Source organism: Tenrec ecaudatus, chromosome X (assembly GCF_050624435.1).
Source record: "Tenrec ecaudatus isolate mTenEca1 chromosome X, mTenEca1.hap1, whole genome shotgun sequence".
NCBI classification, from domain to species: domain Eukaryota; kingdom Metazoa; phylum Chordata; class Mammalia; order Afrosoricida; family Tenrecidae; genus Tenrec; species Tenrec ecaudatus.
The window spans coordinates 3,846,724-3,868,840 of record NC_134548.1 but is presented as its reverse complement, the minus strand read 5'-3'; positions in this window follow the sequence as shown (position 1 = coordinate 3,868,840).

Below are 22,117 nucleotides of genomic sequence, written 5' to 3'. Positions count from 1 at the left end.
TCCTAGTGCAAGCGTGTGGTAGTTACAGAATCTGGTATCAATTTGAGGATGAAGAGTGTAGGGGTGGAGTCTGGGCTGTCAATCAGGTCATAGCCAATGAGGCCTCTGTGTGGGCATAGCCTTCTCCTGAGGATTCTAGGAACGCCTCTGTTTCCACTTAGAGGCGGGAAATTCTCTCTCTCTCTGCTCACTTCCTGGGAGACATCATAGCTGACAAGACACATGGAACAAAGTTAGTGCCCTGAGCTGGAGAAGCCACGTGGAAACCCCTGACTGTGCTGGGATGCTTACAATGCCACTGCGTCCACAAGACTTCCCACCCACTGTCCTGTGATCGTCCTGCATTCCGTGTCATTGCATGTGGTTTTTGAGTGTGAAGAGGTCTTTTTGGATTGGTATCAGACATATGGACTAATAGCAGATTTAGGGGCTTGATCTGGACTGGGCTGGAATGTTTCCTTAATATATAATTACCGTAAATACTCATGTATGAGCTGTTTGTCAGCATGGTTTTTGTATTAGTCTGGGTACTTTAGAGAAACAAATCCCCCCAAAAAAGAGAAAGAAACAAACAAATCCACAGAAATTCATGTATACGAGAGTTTTATATAAAAATTAAGTACACGGAGACATAGTGTGGGAATTGCGCCCCACCTGATCCCACTACACCAAGGCAAAGCACTGGGGGAGTGCAGCGGAACAGCAAGGGGATGGAGCGGTAAGGTCCCCAGGGAATGCTGAAGGTGGATTGTGGGGCCAGGGTGTGGGGCCCCAACAGACTGGACTGGAAAATACTCCCAAAGGCTAACAAATGATCCTTGAATTAACTACAAGCTTTTCTTTCTTGTGTTTTGTTTTGTTCTTTGTCAGTGGTTTGCTGTTGTTTTGTTGTATATTGTTGCTTGGTTTTGCTCTGTCTTATTTTTGTGCATGTTATTATCTCAGCAGATCTGTCTAAATAAGATAGGCTGGATGAACAAGCTGGAGGAAAAACAACGGGACCGACAGTACCGGGGAGAAATGGGATAGGGGGAGGTGGGGGTAAGGAAGTGGTATTAACAAACCCAGGGACAAGCGAACAACAAGTGATCCAAATTGGTGGTGAGGTGGGTGTGGCAGGTGTGGTAGGGCATGATCAAGGGTAAGGTAAGGAAGAGGTATAGCTGAAACCCAGGTGGGGACTGAGCATGAAAGTGGGACAGGAGTAAAGTCAAGGGAAATAGAGGAAAGAGCTGGGAAGCAAAGGGCATTTATAGAGGTCTAGACAAAGACACGCACATATGCAAATATATATGAGGATGGGGAAATAGATCTATGTGCCTATATTTATAGGTTTAGTATTGAGGTGGCAGAAGGACATTGTGCCTCCACTCAAGTAATGACTCAATGCAAGAACACTTTCTTCTATAAAATTGGCATTCTGTGATGCTCACCCTTCCGACACAACCGCTGAAGACAAAGTGGGTGAATAAGCAAATGTGGTGAAGAAAGCTGATGGTGCCCGGCTATCAAAAGAGATAGCATCTGAGAACTTAAAGGCCTGAAGATAAACAAGCGGCCATCTAGCTCAGAAGCAACAGAGCCCACATGGAAGAACACATCAGCCTGTGTGAACACATGGTTCCAAAGGGATTAGTTATCAGGCATCAAAGAACAAAAAATCTTATCATTGGGTGCACACCTCCATGATACGATCGCTGAGGACAAAATTGTGCATAAACAAATGTGGTGAAGGACGCTGATGGTGCCCGGCTATCAAAAGATATAGTGTCTGGCGTCTTACAGGCTTGAAGGTAAACAAGCAGCCATCTAGCTCAGAAGCAACAAAGCCCACATGGAAGAAGCACACCAGCCTGTGCAACCACAAGGTGTCAAAGGGAGCAGGTATCAGGCATCATCAGAACAATAAAGAAAGATCTTACCAGAGTGGGTGAAGTGCAGAGTGGAGACCCAAACACAATCTGTCGGCCACTGGAGATCCCCTTGCAGAGGTGTCTAGGGGAGGAGATGAGTCAGTCAGGGTGCAATGCAGCACCGATGAAGAATACAGCTTTCCCCCAGTTCATAAATGCTTCCTCCCCATCCCCACCCCGGCCCCCGCAGTATCATGATCCGAATTCTCCCTTGCAAGTCTGGCTAGACCAGAGGAAATACACTGGTACATATAGGAGCTGGAGGCACAGGGAATCCAGGGTGGATGATACCTTCAGGACCAGGGGTGTGAGGGGCAATGCTTGGAGAGTGGAGGGTGAGTGGGTTGGAAAGGGGGAACCGATTACAAGGATCTACATGTGACCTCCTATCTGGGGGACGGACAACAGAAAAGGGGGTGAAGGGAGATGCCGGACAGGGCAAGATATGAAAAAAATAATAATTTATAAATTATCAAGGGCTCATGAGGGAGGTGGGAGCGGGGAGGGAGGGGGGGAAAAGAGGACCTGATGCAAAGGGCTTAAGTGGAGAGCATATGCTTTGAAAATGATGAGGGCAAAGAATGTACAGATGTGCTTTAAAAAAGTTGATGTAGGTATGGATTGTGATGAGTTGTATGAGCCCCTAATAAAACGTTTAAAACATAAGTAAAAAATAAAAGTTAAGTACACATCAAGAAAACATCCCAACCCAGTGCTGCCCCAGTCCACAAGTCCAACATTAACCCATATGTTCAACACCAATCCACAAAGTCCTCCTCCATCTCACAAAACACACACTATTTTGCCGGCTGCAGGAGGAAAGCCAAGTCAGTGAGTGTGTATCTCGGCGCTGGCAGGGGTCTCCACGCGGCTGCTCCAGCACCCAGGGCTGCATCAGGGTAGGTTCATGTGGCTTTCTCCTTGGGGATGTCTTGCAGGTAGTGAGCCTTGCCAGCTGAAGCAGGGAACTGGCTCAGGTAGCTGCACCCTGGTGCCACCATCACGAAGCAAGAGATCTGAGAACTAGAAAGGCAAGGCGCCCTTCAATTAACCCCACGTGTTTATCGGCCAGGTCGGCACAATAAACTAAACTACCTGTTTTTATGTAGTTTTTCTTTTTGTAAAATTAGGTGCCTTGACTGATATTCGGGTCAGCTTATACTCGAGTACATAGATGCTCTTTCTTAAACACACATGAGTGGTTATGAATTTGTTTCTACCTGGACTAACACGAAGTGGCAGGAAAGAGAAATGTAGGACAGGTTTGCAGGCAGTGGGGGGCTTCTCTCTTGGAAGGGGGTGGGAAGGTTGTTGAAACTTTGCAATATTGGGCGTCTTCCGTCTTAGGTCTCCTTGTGTCTTGGCATCATGTTGCCTGGTTCCAATCAAGGGTTGATCTCAGTCAGACCGGTCAGACCAGACGCATCTCCTGACCAATACTTCCAACGTCCCACTCAATCACAATAAACATGACCTAATCCTCATGAATCAAACCCCAAACCTCACTAATCTGGAGACCCTATGCTTGTGTGTTGTACAGCCGTTATTCATCTCCTTTTCTAAATTATCCCACCACCATTAGCATAAACCCACCAGCCCCTGAGCAAACCTGTTCCTCCTTCGCCTATGGTGGCCATTGGTCTACTTAGTCTTCTTATTTTGGGTCATTTTCTTGATATTAAATTCCTGTGCCATACACTTCCATAATTGAAAAGAGGATAAGCATGATCAGAATCAGCTTTAGTCCTCCCTCCCCCCTCACTCAATCATTGCTTGCTCCCCAATAACCCTCCACACCCCCATATACTGTCCCTGATAAACCGTGACATCAGTTACTGTCTCTGTGCATCCACTCTGTCTGTGCTTCATGAACACCCGACAGAAGCTACGCAAAACAAAAGGGAAATGACACGGAAAGAAGGAAAATAATCGAAGAGTAAGAAAGAAAAGACCTCGAGTGACATTACAAGAAGCAGAAAAGGAAGCTCTGTCGCAGAACAAGTGGGAAATACTTACGCCTAGCACAAATTCAGGTCAACTGACCAGGTGTCCTATCTCGCCATGGTTCCATGCACTGTCACCAAGTGTACAATAAGCTCTGCCTAATAGAAAAGTTCTGCCCATCCCTCACCTGTGGCCAGAGGCTTAATCTGACTAGAAACTCCACAAATAGACCTGGGGCCCCCATTGTCCTCCATACCCTTCTACCAAATGGGTGTTCACAACTGCAGCCCCAAGACTGTACCCCTTCATCCTATTTGGGCCATGTTATCGTGTGACATCAACTCTGGATCTCAATGAGGATTGCATCAGACTTGTTCCCACCGTGACAGGAAACCAAACGTATTGAGTGGGGCCTGCTCGTCGGCAGGGTCAGGGTCAGGTCCTGCATGGCCCCTGCCAGAGTGCCTTCGAGCAGAAAGCCCTGGGGGTCCAAAGCGCACTGGGGAGTGACAGGGAGCGCCGTAATGACAAACTGGCAGTGGCATGGTGTGATGCAGCAGGGCCTGCAGGACGTCCCTGGAGACCGGGCTCCCATGCAATGCCAACGACTTGAGCTGGGAGCAGTGGCCCAGAGCAGGCTGACAGGCCATGAGCTCTGAGCCCTCGATGCCACAAGAATCTAAGGCCAAGTGGGTCAAGGTGGCTGACAACCTTCCTAAGCAGACCTGGGAGGAAGGCATAATATATGCCTGACCTGAAGACACCATTCAAATCCAGGGGCTTCAGGTGACTGGTACAGAGACTCCAGGGCAGGCATGTCAAGTCAGAGTCCATCAGCATGCGGTCATTGATGGTGAGGGACTTCAGGGAAGATAGCATTTGAACAGCTGGGGGAGGCAGGCATAGAGAAAGACAGACTCCAGGATGAGGTAGTGGACTTGATGCAGACGGAGGGAATGAGAGGTGAATCGGGCAAGGAGCTTCTCCACCCCTTCCTGCCTGCATGACACCAGGCACCCCAAGGTGATTCCAGACAGACAGTGTTCAGAAGAACCATCTGATGCAGGTATTTGAGGTCAGGCAGATCCCATCTGCCATGCACTTCCACCTCATGGGCAGTCAAGCCATACCATTGCCAGGATCTCCTCTAGAATGGGAAGTTGGAGCACATCCCCAACAAACTCCACCCTCCTACAGTACAGGGGAGGCAGAGCCTTTCTCTGCTTTACCCTTTCACTGAGGATGGTGAGCAATTCGTCTATGACTTCTTCCTGAAAGCACAGCTCTGTGAGCACCTTCACAGGAGGCCGGAGCTGATCCTTCTCCTCTGTCCTGGTTCTGGCCTCGTTTGGAGTCTCAGTCCTGGGCTGGGCAGCCTTGGGGTCCTGTGGTGACGTCACAGAGCCACTGGACGGGGTTACAAGCTTTGGTGTCAGTGGTCAGCCGTAAACCCAGCTGCATCTCCGGGTAGAACCATGTGGGCAAACAGCATCTCAAGACCCTCTAGTGCAGCCTTTGAGACGTCAGAGGGAGATTGACAGTCCTCCTCCGAGTCCGCAGACAGAGCTGGGGGGAGGGCCAGGAGCACACCATGGCCTTCACTGTCTCTGTGTCCCCAGACAAAGGTTGCTGTGAACAAGGGAGGGAAGAGATCTCTGGGCAGCCAGTCCAGAGCAGCAATGGCTGAGGCCTCGTTCTGCAACGCACTCTGGATGGCCAGGTCCGGGAGCCTGGGAGGGTTCCGGCTGCTCATGCTGATCAAAATGCTTCAACAGGATTCCTGACTTGTGAATGGAAACAGGGGTCTACTGGCTGATCTCTGGGAGAGCCCAGCTGGTTGTCCTAGCCCTCAAAAATGTGTATCCCGCTGCCACCCACTTCACTCCTGCAGTAGTTATATAATCTATTGTCATTTTGAGACTTATGAGTGAAGGGGTGGTGGCTGGCCTGTCACTCAGGTCGCAGCTTGATGACCTTATTTGGAGGCGCAAAGGAGATGAACAGCTCCTTGGGGGTTGGACACACGCTCAGTCCCTGTGAGTCATTCTTGTTGATGAGTCACATGGAGACAGGCTCATGGCAGCCAGAGCCTCTGAGCTGGAGAAGCCATATGGAGACCCCTGCCGGCGCTGAGATACTTACAACACCACTGGATCCACAAGAATTCCTACCCACTGACCTGTGATCTTCCAGCATTCGGCACCATTGCATTTGTTTTGTGATACTGAAGAGGACTTTACAGATTGGTATCGGCCATATAGGCTAATATCAGACTTATGGATTTGATCTGGACTGGGCTGGGATGTTTTCTCAATATTCAATTACTCTTGTATATAAAGCTCTTTGCTGGTGTGGGGAGGAGGGGAGGAAGAGTGAACGGATCGAAATGACCTATGCATAATCCCCCCACTCATGGGATGAACAGTGTAAAACATGAAAACAATAATAATTTATAATTTATCAAGGGGTCACGAGGGTGGATGGGGGGGAGGAAAAAAGAGCTGATACCAAGCTCAAATAGAAAGTAAATGTTTAGAAAATGATGGCAGCATATGTACAAATGTGCTTGATATAAGTGATGTATAGAATGTTATGAGCAATAAGAGTCCCCAATAAATTGATATTTTTTAAATGAAGCTCTTTCCTATACACAAGTGTCTCTGAATTTTGTTTCTCTGGTTCACCCAGAGTAACACAGCTCCACAGAGGGGACCTTTCTGGCCATGCCGTTCCTCTTATCAACTCCCTGTGTTACGGGATGCGAGATCCACGTGGGGCTTAGATTTCAAATTAGAGTCTTCCCCTTAATCAAGGTGGTCCAGGGGCTGTGGAATCCAAGATGGGCAGGACTGACTGGGCAGACAGTGTCCTCAAAAGCTGGGGAGTGGGATGAATCCAAGATGAGCAGGAAATATGGTGGTGGCTGTCCCAAGTCCCATGGGCTGTAGGTCTGATGAAAGGCCCAGATATATTCAATAAATAACGAGGGAGTACTAGTCTGGCGGAGAAGGGACCACTACCTTTTGCTCACAGGCTGCTGCCACCCACAACTCAAATTCTGGGCCATTGAGTTAGTTCTGGCTTCTGGTGAGCCCACACAGGAGATCAGAACGGCCCCTGCGGGTGTCTGAGCAGGCTTCAGCTTTGCCCCAAACATGGTTAGATTTACTCACCTTGTGCTTACCCGCCCAAAGCTTAACCCACTATTGTGCCTGGACTCCTGCACGATTCAGCTCCGTAATGATCATTTATACAGAATGTTTCAAATATCACAACTGGGTGTTATCCCAAAAACTCCTGCACGATTCAGCTCAGTAATGATTATTTATACAGAATGTTTCAAATATCACAACTGGGTGTTATCATCTCAAAAACTCCTGCAAGATTCAGCTCAGTAATGATTATTTATACAGAATGTTTCAAATATCACAACTGGGTGTTATCATCTCAAAAACAGAGGCACAGAGAATATAGATAACCATATAGATAACACAGATAATGCTCTCACAATTTTACCTTTTAAACGTAATTTCTCAATTGTAAATAGGGTGTTTATCTTTCAGATCATAAATGTTGTTTTCAGCAATGTCATTTTCTTACCAAATCCCATGAAATCTCATACCTATCCGCCTATGATCTCCCCTGGGATAAGAATGGCTGCCACTTGGTAGAAATTACCCCTCTTATCTAGCTCAGCAAGTTTCTGATAGAATGTAGGTTATCTGCAGCCCTTGTACCTGAGCTGTGAGTTTGGTTTTGTTGCTTTGTTTGTTGGGGTCACATCTTCAATCCTTTACAACCAGGAGGCTAATCACTCAGGGTCACACCCTAGGGGTGTCCCACACAAAAGTTAAAGTAAACCTAACAACTGGGTGATCTGTTGCACCAGGCAATCAGGCGGCAGAGCATGCAGGGAACGACACAATCAGCGCCAGAAAGTTTCAAGTTCTAGGGCAGCGCCCTCCGTGACAGGATCACATATCTGATCTCCAGGAAAGACTAGTGGATTCAAGGATGACTCGGGTTGCTGAGCAGCCACCAAAGCTCTCATTGGAGAAACCACGTTTACCAGCCTCGTCAGTCTGAAATGGAGCAACTATGCGGTCAGCAGCAGGCACAGGTAGAGATTGGCCAGGGTGCACCTGTCCCTACGGCTGCCCCAGGTTGACTGTTCCCTTGCACCCGCCAAGGAAAGACCTCAACCAGCTGCACCCCAAAGGCAGCAGGCTGGGAAAGCTGTGGGGCGGTACGACGCACTCTCTTTGAGAAACGCCAGGTCATTTATGAAGAGCGTGACTATGGGGCTAACGCCTTCCAGCGAGCCCTGCCTTCGCCCTCCGTCTGTCCCCAGCAAGGGCGTCCTGACCAAGCGCGCCCACGAGGAACGCCAGCTCTGGGGCCGCCCTCAGAGAACACGGACGAAGGCGAGAAGCGCGCGTCTGCGCAGACGCCAGGATGACGTCACTGGTCCCAACGCCGGCCGACACCCCACCCCCAGGACACGGGAGAGGGTGAGAAATGACGCGTCTGCGCAGATGCTAGAATGACGTCATTGGTTCCAATGCCGGCCCACACCCCACCCCCATCCCCACGGCAGGGACGAGGGTGAGAAACGGTGCGTCTGCGCGGACGCTAGAATGACGTCACTGGTCCCAACGCGGGTGCAACACCCCACCCCCATGACACGGACAAGGGTGCAAAACGGCGCGGCTGCACAGACGCCAAGATGACGTCACTGGTCCCAACGCCGGCCGACACCCCACCCCCACGACACGTGCAAGGGTGAGAAATGACGCGTCTGCGCAGACGCTAGAATGACGTCATTGGTTCCAATGTGGCGCGACACCCCACCCCCACGACACGTACAAGGGTGAGAAATGACGCGTTTGCGCAGATGCTAGAATGACGTCATTGCTTCCAAGCCCGGCCCCCACCCCACCCCCACCCCCATGACACGGGCGAGGGTACAAAACGGCGCGTCTGCGCAGACGCCAAGATGACGTCACTGGTTCCAACGCCGGCCGACACCCCACCCCCACGACACGTGCAAGGGTGAGAAATGACGCGTCTGCGCAGATGCTAGAATGACGTCATTGGCTCCAATGTGGCGCGACACCCCACCCCCACGACACGTACGAGGGTGAGAAACGACGCGTCTGCGCAGACGCTAGAATGACGTCACCGGTCCCTGGGCCGTAGCCGCGACGCCCCACGCCCCGCCCCTCGATGAATACAGGAATTCTCAGGCGAAATACCGTACGGAACGTGCCTGTGAGGAGAAATTCCTTCAGCAAGCCCTCCCCGTCCCTCCGGCTCCCGCCAGGGCGTCCTGACCCAGCGCGCCCTCGCACGAGGGTGAGGAACGGCGCGTCTGCGCAGGCGCCGCGACGACGCCACTGGCTCCTGCCCGCACCCATTCCCCACCCCGCACCCCGCGCCTTCCCACCCCACGAGGAAAGCCCGAATTACCTCAGGTGCACGGCCCGAGCTTCACCGCACGCCCTCTCGCCACGACGACCGGGATACAAGTGCCTGCCTGCGTGCCGTGCGGAAACGGAAGGACGTCACCGGAAGAAGACTTCCACGCGGAGGCAGGACCCCGCCTCCTTTTTTCACACATCACCACTTCCGCCCTTACATCCGGGCCTTTCCTTTAGGCAGGACTCCCACCTCCCCATTTCACACATGGCAACTTCCGCCCTTACATCCGGGCCTTTCCTTTAGGCAGGACCCCCACCTCCCCATTTCACACATGGCAACTTCCGCCCTTACATCCGGGCCTTTCCTTTAGGCAGGACCCCCACCTCCCCATTTCACACATGGCAACTTCCGCCCTTACATCCGGGCCTTTCCTTTAGGCAGGACTCCCGCCTCCTCTTTTCACACATGGCAACTTCCGCCCTTACATCCGGGCCCTTCGTTCAATCACCGCCTCTGCTATCTTGTAACCCCGGGATTAAACGTGGCGCCTCCCCCACCCCATAGAAGGACCCCAACATTTAAAAACAAATAGGCAGCTGGAACGTGAACGTTGGAAACCAAAGCAGAGAAAGGCAGTTGGAAAATATCGTTGCTACAAGAAATAATACACTGAAAAAAAAATTTAAACAAAATTTTTAAAAAGAAATAATACACTGCTTTTCAGTACAAATAATTCCCCAGCCAAGGACACTTGGGAAGATGCAACAACCATGTCGGATAATAAACCCATTTCATCTAACTCTAAATTAAAGATGCAAATCACTTAGGTATGAAATTACTCTGAATTTCCTTCTTATTATCCGTCCGAGAGCTGGGCACCATCCGCTTCCTTCGCCACACTTTGCTGCAGTTCCTCGTCTCTTGTGTGTTTCCTGGAGGATCGAGCGGGCGATGGATGAGGAACTGATTGTTCTTGGGTTGCAGCTAGGACTCAGTGGGAGCCCCCAATCCGCTTCTCAATCCAGGATTTGCACCTGCCTGTGGTTCACCTGAGAGACACCTGTGTTACCTCTTCCTGCAGCATTAATAAGGCCTTTGTGTTTACAGTGTCCATTATTTAGCCCACGGTCGTGTATTCAAAACATGACTGGTGGTAATGAGAGACCTCCCAGGACATGGATGGACACGCTGAGCTCAAACTGGAGAACGTGGTCAGGACGGGGCAGGCCTGGACAGTGTCTCCGTCCCCCTGTTGGACCTAGGGATTCTAGGGTTTGCACGTGGCTCAAAGCACCGAATAAGGAACAATTGGGGTAAAGGGGTGATGGGGTGGGCATCTCAGCCTGCAATTCGTGACAAGCGACTTGTTGCTCACGCAACTTTACCGAGGATGGGCGATTATACAAAGAAGCCAACAATATCCACCAACCTCCCGCATATTCCTAGCAAACATGACCTCATCCTCAGGAACCCAACCAGAACCTCACCAATATAGGAAACACTAGCCTTTCAAAATTGGCACTGAGACCCAGAAACCAAAGGTAGGGCTGAAATGACCAAGAAGGGGCTCGTGGCATGAGCTGTCCAGATGAACACAGATTCTGCCATGCACTTCCACCTCCTGCACAGAGTCCAGAGGCACCATTTCCAGGAGCTTCCCAATGACAGGAAGTTGCGGTGCATCCCCAACAAACTCCACCTTCCTACAGCACAGGAGAAGCACATCCTGCCTCTGCTTGACTCTTTCAATAATGAAAGTGAGGAATTCACCTGGGAGTCCTTCCTGAAAGCACAGGTCTATGAGCACCTGCACAGCGGTCAGGTGCTGAGGCTGCTCCACCAGCACTGATTTGTCCCCCTTGTGAGCCTGAATTCTAGGCCGGGTGACCTCTGACTCTTCTGCTGAGGTCACAGAGGCACTAGACTGGGTCCCTGCCCACACATTCCAGAAGTTGGTGCCGGTATTCATGCGTAAATCCAGCACTTTCAGTTTGCATCTCCTGGGGCGAAAATTGTGGGCAAGCAAGATATCCAGCCCATCCAGTGCAGCCTTTAAGATGTCATGGGGAGACTTACACCCCTCCAATAGAGTCCCCAGGGGGAGGCACATGAAGGGCCAAGACCCCACCATGGCCTTCACCGTCTCTCTCTGTCCCCCGAGAACAGCTTCCACGAACAAGGGTGGGAAGAGTCCTCGGGGCAGCCAGTCCACAGCATCAGTGGCTGAGGCCTCATCCTGCAACACGCCCTGGATGGCCAGGTCCAGGAGCCTGGGTGGGCTCCTGCTGCTCATGCTGACCAGTCTGCTCCAAGAGCGATCCTGACCTGTGGATGGAAAGAAAGGTTCACTCAGACTGCTGGGAGAGCCACGCTGGTTGTCTCCCTTCCCCTGAGCTCCTAACAGAGGATCTGTCTCCCAGAGCTAGTGGCTGGCCAGGCCTGGGGCAGGGGCTCGGCTTTCTGACCATTGTCCTCTCCAGAGTCAAGTTGCCAACAGTTTGTTGCATCAAAGACAGCAAAAGGGAGGTGGATGAATCGCAGCTAAGCCGGGTCTGTGGTGGAGGCTTTCTCAAGTTCAAAGACCTGCCGGTCAGAGGAACAGCGCAGACGGAGCACGGAGCTAGAGAGTGATTCCCCGCGGGAGAGGACATGATGTCCTCATGCTCAGAACACCGTCTTTCTGCTTGAGCCCTTTGATACCAGCTCCTCATTGTTCCCTCCTCCCACCAACCTGCCACCCCTGTGAGCCCTTGATAAATTACACTTTATTGTTATATTCTTCCTACCTCCTCCTGTCCGCTGCATCCCTTCAGCCACATTTCTGTTGTGCATCCCCCTCGGGAGGGGCGGTGCTACCAGTTCCCCCACTCTCTCCTTCCCCCACTTCCCTCCCTGCACCCTCATAATATTGCTCCTCCTGTGCCTGCTTCTGAGGGGCTTGTCTGTCCAGGATTCCACGTGTTGGAAGCACTCATCTGCACCCAGGACATGCTCTGGTTCAGCAGGGTTTGTGAGGTAGAGCTGGGGTCATGATGGGGGGGACAGGAAGTATTAAAAAGCAATCTGTCTTCTTCTTGTGCATATTATTATCTCTGTGGGACAAACAGTCTGGAGGAGAAAACACAGGGACTGATGTTTCCTGGGGAACCTGGGACAGGGGAGGGGAATGGGGAAAGGAAGTGGTGTTAACAAACGCAGGGACAAGGGAACTGTAGTGATCTAAAATCGATGGCTAGGAGGGTGTAGGAGGCCTGGTAGGGCTTGATCAAGCACAATGTAACCAAGAGGAATTACTGAAACCCAAATGAAGACTGAGCATGATAGCGGGACAGGAGGAAAGTCAAAGGAAATAGAGGAAAGCGCTAGGAGGCAAAGGGCATTTAAAGAGGCCTAAATACAAGCATGTATATATGCAAATATATTTATACATAATGATGGGGAAATAGAGCTTTGTGCATATATTTATAGGTTTAGCATTAAGGTAGCAGATGGACATTGGGCCTCCTCTCAAGTACTCCCTCAACGTAAGAACATTTTGTGCTAATAACCCAGCATTCCATGATGGTCTCCGGCCCTCAGAGTCGCTGAAGACAAAATAGGCACATCAACAAATGTGAAGGAAGCTGGTGGTGCCCGGCTAACAAAAGATATGGCTTCTGGGGCCTTAAAGGCTTGAAGATAAACCAGTGGCCATCTAGCTGAGAAGCAACAACGCCCACATGGAAGAAACACACCAGCCTGTGTGATCATGGGGTGTCGATGGGATTCGGTAACAGGCATCAGAAGACCCAAAACAAAAAAACTAACAAACATACAAATAAAAAACTTGTTGAGAACGACAGGCGTCGGAGCAGGGACCCTAAGTGCATGTGTAGACAATGGGACACCCACTCACACAAGGGTCGCAACGAACAGTTGAGTCAAGCAGAGCCCAGCTCAGCACCCATGAATCACACAATATTCCTCTGATTCCCTGAGGCTCCCTCACATCTCACTGTCACGACCCCAATCCCGCCCTCCACCCTGGGCTAGACCGGAGAATGCACATGGCTACAGACAGGAGCTGTCACCACGGGGAATGGATGTCAGATAAACCGCTCAAGGACAGAAATGGGAGTAGAGGTACCAGGAGGAGGGGTGGGGGAGGAGGAAGCCATGACAATGAGGAACACACAGCCGCACACCTCCCTCTCCCCACCACCCACCCCAGGGAGACAGACAACACAAACCACAGGGAAGGGAGACTGCGGTCTGTGAAAGATGAGAAGGATGATAGTGTATAATTGGTCAAGGGGTCACGAGGGGTGAGGGGGAGGAGGAGCTGATACCAAGGGTTCAGATAGAAAATGTTTAGAAAACAATGATGGCAACATATGTAAAATTTGCTGATTACAAGTGACATATGGATTCCTATAAGAGTTGTACGATTCCCCCCAATAAAATAATTCTTTAAAAATGAGAGAGACCTTGAGAGCAAATGCCTTGAGAATGATTGGGGCAGGGAATGTATGGATGTGCTTTATACAATTGATGTATGTATATGTATGGATTGTGGTAAGAGTTGTATGAGTCCCTAATAAAATGTAAAAAAAGAAAAGAGAAAAAAATGATTAGGGCAAAGACCGTACAGAAGTGCTTTCTACAATTGATGTATGTATATGTATGAACTGTGATAAGAATTGTATGAGCCCCAATAAATTGTTAAAATTTAAAAAAAAAATGAGAGAGACCATCCATCAGTGGTTACAGCAACACAGTGACAGGAAATTGCAGAAGTCCCGGCTGGAATCAGAAGAAGACGTGGAACGAGGGATCTCATTGCTGATGTCAGATGGATTTTGACCCAAAACAGAACATCCCACAAGGATGTTTACAAGCGTTTCATTGGCTGAACAAGGCATTCTTCCACTGTGTGGACCATCATAGTCTGTGGATGACCTTGAGAAAAATGAGAATTCAAGAACACTATTGTGCTTACTTGGACCCTGCACGTGGATCAGGAGGCAGCTGTGTGAACGGAACAAGGAACACGTCCTGGTGTAAAACGAGGAGAGGTGTACATCAGGGTCGGAGCCTCTCACCATGCTTGTTCAATCTACACGCAGAGCAAGTCTTTGGAGTAGCTCGATTACACGAAGAAGAGCTCAGGGCCAGGATTGGAGGAAGCCTTATTAACAACCTGCACTGTGCAGAAGCTGTCAGGATTTCGTCTTGCTTGGATCCACCGTCGATGCGCCTGGAAGCAGCAGTCAGGAGAAGAGACGATGTAATGCACGAGGTAACTGTGCTGCCTGCGGCATCTCCAGAGGATGACAGAGCAAGCGTGTTACACTGAGGACTGAGGCAGCGCCCGGCCGCAGCCGTGGTGCATTCCATTGCATCACCTGCAGGCTGGGCGCAGAATGAGGAAGACCAGAGGCGAGTGGATGGGTTTGAAAAGAAAGGGGCTGGATGAGAATATTGACATCACCACGGACAGCTACAAGGACCAACTGAGCTGTATTGTCGGAAGCAAGGCCGCCATGCTCCTTCGAGGCAAGATTTGTCTTACATACGTTGGACGTTTTGTCAGGAGACCTGACCCTAGAGAAGGGCATCATGTTGATAAAGTGGAGGGAGGCAACTTCACGTGTCATAGACAAATATGCTGCCCGAGGCCCAATCATTGAGACAAAGAGAATTCAGTTCTGTATTTCTGGTCAAAAAATGAGTGGTTGGAATGGGGTTAACACCCCATCAAAGCCATATCTGACCCAGTCCGAGAAACAATGTAGGCAGAGCCATGAAAGCACAGACTTCTTCGTGGTACCTCCTTTCAACGGGGTAGCTACACCTGCGGAGTAACTTCTGCAGAGACCTTTGTGCAAGGCCTTGTTAGACGGACAGTCAGAGGGGACTTTTGCACCATTGGGTTAGAAATGGAAAGGAGGAAACACATTCTTTCGATTACATGTCCTAATCCAGGGGGTCTCAATTTCCTGATGCCGTGACCCTTTAACACAGCTCCTCATGCAGTATTGACCCCCCAGCCATAACACTATTTCCATTGCTACTTCACCACTGACATTTTGCTGCTGTTATGAACTGGGTGACCCTGTGAAAGGGTCATTTGACCAGAAAAGGAGTCATGACCTAGAGGTGAGACCACTGTCTTAGTCTGTCAGGAACTCCCTCAAGTCCACCTTCCTGATTCCCTGCAGGAGCTCTGCCTGTCCCCACGGCAACCTGCTCCTCCCTGCCTGGGGGGGCTGAGTGACAGGTCAGGATGCTTCCCCTCCCTGTGTCCTTGTGACTGTCATGAGGAGCTCTGGGATTTAAACTGTGGCTGGAGAACTCCCAACAGGACGTTTGCGAGGTTTATGAAGAAAGGAGCATTGTTCTGAACGGCCTCTGGGGAGTGGTGCTTGCAGGGCGCAAAGACAGAGCTGAGGAACACACTGAGAATTCCCTAAGCTCGAAGAACTCAGGAATATCTTAACCTGAATGTGCTGGAGGAAGAAAAAGGCTTCAGTATCATTTGATAACCGAGGCACACGATTGTTCAAGACCTTGTGGATGTTAGGTCCCACCTGGTCAGCTCTGACCCATAGCGACCCCGTCCATGCACAACAGCAGCAAACACGGCCCCAGCCTTTCTCTCCTCATCAGGGACCAGGGTCCAACAAGCTGGCAGACAAGGGGTGGTTGAAAGATGCAGGGACCATTCCTCTTGGGAAGGAAAACCCAGGGCCACTGTCCAGGAAGCCAAGACAAGCTACCATTTCCAGAGTTGGCGAGTAATCTGGAACAACGGCGGCAATAGGACGAGGTCCATCCCTCTGTTGAGTCTGGGGACGGGTCCAGTTCACTCTTGGAGACCCCGAGGGTCTTCCCATCAACCGTACCTGGTGTCTAGGAAATGGGTCTAGGAATGGGCAGCGACTGCCGGTCCACAGAAGCACTGGATCCATCTCAGCGCTCTCAGTTGTAGTCAATTTCCTTCTCTGTGCCGGCTCTCATGACTGATATCCCTGTGATGTCACAAGCCCTTCAGCAGCACCCCAGGGCTGTCCCCTCCCTAGGATCTCATCAGGGCCATGAGGGGATCCAGGCTTAGCACCCCAGCCTCAGTCCGGTCACACCTGGCTTCCTTCCCACCCAGGCTCAACACATGATAGAGCACCTTACACGGGTGCTACACCTGCCATTAATATAATAAAATAAAGCAGCCCCCCTGGCCAAGGACTTTGTCCCCACTCGCAGTCACCCTGCGGGACAGAGAGGACCTGTTCCCTGATGTCCACAGGGACGGAGGTCAGTCATCCACAGCCGGTCAGTCTGCCATCATTAATGCTCCACGTCTGCTCCCGACATGGTCCTGACCTTCAGGGGATTCACTTAAGCTGTTTGGGCTCTGCTGCATCGGCTTTATTTTCTTGTTTTCATTTTGAGCTTCTATTTGAGCAACCGATGGCCGCTCTCACCGTGGGTCCCGGCTTTGTTTTTGCCTCCTGAGAAGGAAGCTGCTCCACCATCTCCTCTGGATCAGATCTGAGATTCCCCTTGCAGGAGGCTGTAGATGACAGAGGAAACCCAGCTCTGTCTGCATGGAAACCTCCTGAATTAAGACTGCAGGAATTCCTTGGGGTCAGTAAACAGGAAGCAGATAATCCCACCCTTTGGCAGTGAATTGGAAAGTGGATTGCTTCCATCCTGCATCAGCCCCTGGGGAAGTCTTCTCTGAGAGCCTTGCCTGCCTGTGTCATTGATGGGGGAATGGACCTGCATCGTCCTGAGCAGGGTTTGACAAGGTTTTGAGCTGGAAGAGCCATTGCAGACCCTCATTGTGGTATGAGTTGGGGTGACAGGCCCCCTCCCACTAGCCGTGGGTTCAGTGAGTACAATTGTACAGTTGAGATCTATAAATATTATATTAAAGTCATTGAGATCATGAGAGATAGAAGACATAGTCAAATAATGGATTCAGACACAATTCATGGTCGCATGCTCACCACCTGGATGGCCATGATCTTACCAGCCAGGTCTATGCAAATCATGGGCCCAAGGAAGGTGGGGTGCAGACCCAGCAGGAGGCTTGAGGACCTGGCCGGAGGATGGAGCCCCGGCGCAAGGCTGGAGGACCCGCTTTCTGCTGACCAAGGGTCATATCTCCTTCGGGGACAAGGACACATCACAGGAAGGGGCAGTGCAACAGGCACACACATCATAGAAGGGGGTGCATGACAGGCATGAGCGTGACAGGAAGGGGCTGAGCTAGGGGTGTCCCCACAGCAGTGGGAAGGACTCCAGATATACATGTGACAAGATGGGCGGATCCTAGCTTCCAGAGGGCAGCCTAACCTTGGTCATCCTTGGGCGGGTTTGACCTCTCTGGGGTCTCCTACAAGAAAACAGACAACTACTATCCTATCAGAAGGGAGTGGGCCCTACTTGTGGGATAAACAGGGGTGTCTGCTTGCTCTAGACGGCTGACTGCTCTCAGGGAGAATGACTCTGACCTACTGATGACCTCCAAGTGTATAGTCCTTCGCAAGCAGCTATGTTGGCATCTATTTGGGGGAGACAACTTGGGAGAAATCCTGCATCCCACACCTCGCACCAATCCAAAAACTATTGCAATGTTATGAAGATATTGTAAGAAAAAAACCCTCATTTTTTAATATTGTCCTTTAGAGCTAAGATCGTTTAATTTGCAATTTTACCCCAGAGCCCCACTTCTGTACTGAAAGAGCTGCTTAAGGCTCTCAAGCCCGAGGTTCCTGACCCCCATCATGTGCAAGACGCTGGAAGTCGTGCCTTCACGGACTTGGCTGGAAGGTCCAGAATTGAAAGCGCTTGTCTCACTCGGCTGCGGGTCTTTATGGGAGCGCAGGGTCTCATCCTTCTCAACTGGAGAAGCGGATGGCTTTGAAGCCCCAACGCTTGATTAATAGCTCAATACAGCCCACTCCTGGACCCGCGCTTCTAAACTGATCTCCTTCCATAAATAAATGACACCCTTCCTGGAGCCCTGACCCGAGCGAGTGGATGCGCACATGAACCCTTACACGAGGGGCGTCATGAAGACCCATCAACTGCCCTGAACAGGTCCTGAGGTGAGTAAGAGATGGAATGAGAGCTGGTCACCGTCATCTGCTTGCCCTGCTCATGTTGCGTCGATCAGGATCCCACATGTTCATAATGCAACATGGAATGCACTCACTTGTGACCAAGAAGCTGACGTGCATGTCTTATGTTACGTAAGCTCATTTTGCAAGAAAGAATTACAACTTATGTCAGGCTTTCACCAACAGAGTGGCTTCTCCCCCAGTTTGGGTGGATAGAAGGACATATTTAGGGGACTGGCTGCAGGGACGACTCTCTTTGTGGGCACTGGGACATCTCTGTCTCCATTCAGTGACTGGAGCCCGACTTTCCACCTCTTGCTCCCGACAGAAATGCGTCCAGTGCAAAAGGTTTCCAGAGCGTGAGGGTGCTCAGGTGCATCATCTCCCCAATTAGCATGCAAACACGTTCAGGCAGAGCCGGGTACAGCTCCAATCCACCCCCACTTCTTGGACATGCCCTTGATGCACCATTTGAGAACTTTCTCAATAGCAGGGAGCTGGGGTACAGCACCAATAGATCAGTTTCCTACAACGAAGAAACTGTGGATCGTGACCAAGCATGGGCAGCCGTGAGAAATAGGGACACTCCTAAACACTGAAGTCTGCTCACGTGGACCTTGTGCAGGAAACAGGGGAAGGCTTGGGAGCAGCGAATCCTGCCTGGTTTATGCTCAGGAAGGTGGGGAGAGAGGGCAAGGCCACCTGGAAGGATAAAGAGGAGCTGATATCAAGGGGCTCAAGACGAAAGAGAAGGTTTTCCTTTTCTGCTCGATGTGATTGATCGATGTAATGTTAGGATAGCTGTAAGAGCTCCCGATAAAGCGATCAATAACTAAAGAACTAGATAAATGAAAGAGTAAGTTTATGGCAGGCTCTTTCAGCTCATCTCAATGCACAGACTCATCCACTGGGTGAAGCACATTTGTACACGTGTCGACACCATCATTTTCCAAACTCTTTCTTTCTACTTGAGCCCTTGGGATCAGCGCATTCCCCCTCCTACACCCTCAATCCTGCATGAACCCTTCATAATATATAATGTGTGGGGTTTTTTTCATGTCTTGCACCAACCGCTGTCTCCACTGACCCACTTCTCTGTTGTCCATCCCCGGGGCGGGGCCAATACATCAGTCATTGTGATGGGCTCCCCCTTTGTCCCCCAGACCTTCCCCAGAGCCTCCTGTTATCCCCACGCTGAGTATTGGTCCTGCATTTGTGCTGAGATCTCGTATCTGTACCCGTGTGCGTGCTCTGGTCTAGCCTGATGGGTAAGGTAGAATTGGGGTCATGATAGTGGAGGGGGGAAGCAGTAAAGAAGCAGAGGACAGTGTTGTCCCCGCTATCATGGTGAGTCGTTGATGTCCTGCCTCGTGCTGGGGCTGGCCCTAGGGCCCTCTCTGGCTGCTCCTAGCAGGAATGTCATTCTCCAGGCTCGGGGAACCAGGATCTGAGCAACATGGAGCTACAGCAAGGATGTTAGACGGCACTGAATTAACTGGTGAAGAACAAGGCTCCAGGAATGGTCCCTGAAATGTAGCGTGGAAATGTGTCAGAAAGCTGAAGAGGCAATGAGGCACACATTTGTCTACGGCAGAAAATTTGGAAGCGAGATACCAGGCCCTCTGCCTGGACGAGACCTATATTTGTGCCCGTTCCAAAGAAAAGTGACCTGATGGAACCATCAAACTGTAGGTTGAGGCCGATGACATTGCACACAGGTCATCTTTTCTTTCTCCCCCCCCCCCCACTTTATTTTTTGTTATTATGACCGTCCGAGCAGGACACGGAGATCCTGGGGTGTTGGCACGACAGCAACTAGCTGAGGGGGATCACTAAGAGGCAGGAGAAGGGTGAGCGTGATGGTGGGGCTGGAGGAAGGTCAAAGGAAACAGAGCAAAGATCTAGGAAGCAAAGCCATGGATCGTTGTACAGATATCGGAGTTTACACATGTAAACATAGTGATTCATAAAATTAGAAGCATTGGCTGAGGTACATATGCTTACACGGCAACACATTGAGGTCGTGCTCAGCCCCCCTCTGCACAAGAACGCTGCAGAAGGCATCACGTTGGGGAACGGGGAGTGATGTCGAACGCGAGGAAGGGCTCCAACCGAGTGGACAGGCACAGTGGCTGCTCCAACAGGCTCACACAAAGCGATTGGGAGGAAGGTCCAGGTCCAGGCAGTGTTTCCCTTTGTCCTGCACAAGCTCACTACGGGTCCAAGCCCTGTTAGCCGTCAAGGGAAGCTGGGCTGACGGACATGGGGCACCATTTGCTCACATGCAAACTCAAGGTGAAGCGGAAGGAATTTAAAGTAATACACGAGACCCCTAAAGCAACCTTGGATAAACCCCCATGACTATCAAGACCACGCGAAGAAGAGGGGTCGTGATTTCAACACGAAGGACCGGAAACTGAACCAGCTGGGGGGTGACGTCAGTGACATCCCAGCTGCAGAGAGCAGGGAGTCGTTCTCAAGACGGAGCAGAAAGAACGAACCAGGCAGACGTCGGAAGAGACTCTGGAGCCGGCTGTGGTTGCAGAGTAGCTGAAGCCAGTGGAAGAAATGATGCTGGAAAAGAGCTGAAAGGAAAACGTGAGGAGCAAGTGCAGAAGGCAAAGTAAAGTCTTGCATTGCAGCCTGCTGCCCGCGGTCCAGTCTTCAAAGTTATAAGACTGAGGACAGGGAATCTCACGCAGTGGACGTGGCAGAAACAGACGGGGATGGGGAGGACGGCGTGTCCACGCTATGCCTGACCTCGTCCAAGGCACACTGTGGACAGAGCCTGTAGCACACGCGTTTGTGTGTAGCTTATGCTTTCAATCGGGAGCTAAGCCCTGGACGGGACCTTCTGCAAAGGTCTCTGCTGGAAGCATCGTACTGAGGACGTCAGGACGGAACTTCTTTGACCTCATGCATCAGAATCAGGCCCCCAGGAGCCATCTCTCTCTCTCTTGTTTACGTCTTATCTGAGCCGGGAACTCCCTGAAGTCTCCCTTCCTTACTCTTACTGAGTGCTCCTGCTGTATCTGTCAGTCAGTCCCTGAGGCAACCTACTCCGCCCTGCCTGCCCTCCCTGAGTCCTTGTAACTTCCCCCTGGAGCTTTGGGGTCAAAGGTGGAAGGTGCAGTCCTCACAGTGGGAAGTTTCCATGGATTCAGATGGAAAAAAAAAAAGAGGACCTGATGCAAGGGGCTTAAGTGGAGAGCAAATGCCTTGAGAATGATTGGGGCAGGGAATGTATGGATGTGCTTTATACAATTGATGTATGTATATGTATGGATTGTGGTAAGAGTTGTATGAGTCCCTAATAAAATGTAAAAGAAGAAAAGAGGAGAAAAAAATGATTACGGCAAAGACTGTACAGATGTGCTTTATACAATTGATGTATGTATATGTATGGACTGTGATAAGAGTTGTATGAGCCCCTAATGAATTGTTAAAATTAAAAAAAAAAGAAAGAAAGGAGAGCTGGGTGAGAAATGCCTTTGAGGAAAGGTGCCTACAGGGTGCAGAGACGGAGCTGAAGAACACTGGGAATTCCCAAAGCTAGAACTCTAGAATACTATGAGATGCAAGTACTGGAGGGGAAAAGAAACAAGCCTTAAGTGGAAATTTTGAGACTCTATAAACAAAATGCTTCAAGATGTTGTTCCTATTCGGTGCCATCCGGTCGGTCCTGACCATAGCGGCCCTACTATGCACAACAGAAGGAAACACGGCGTCTTG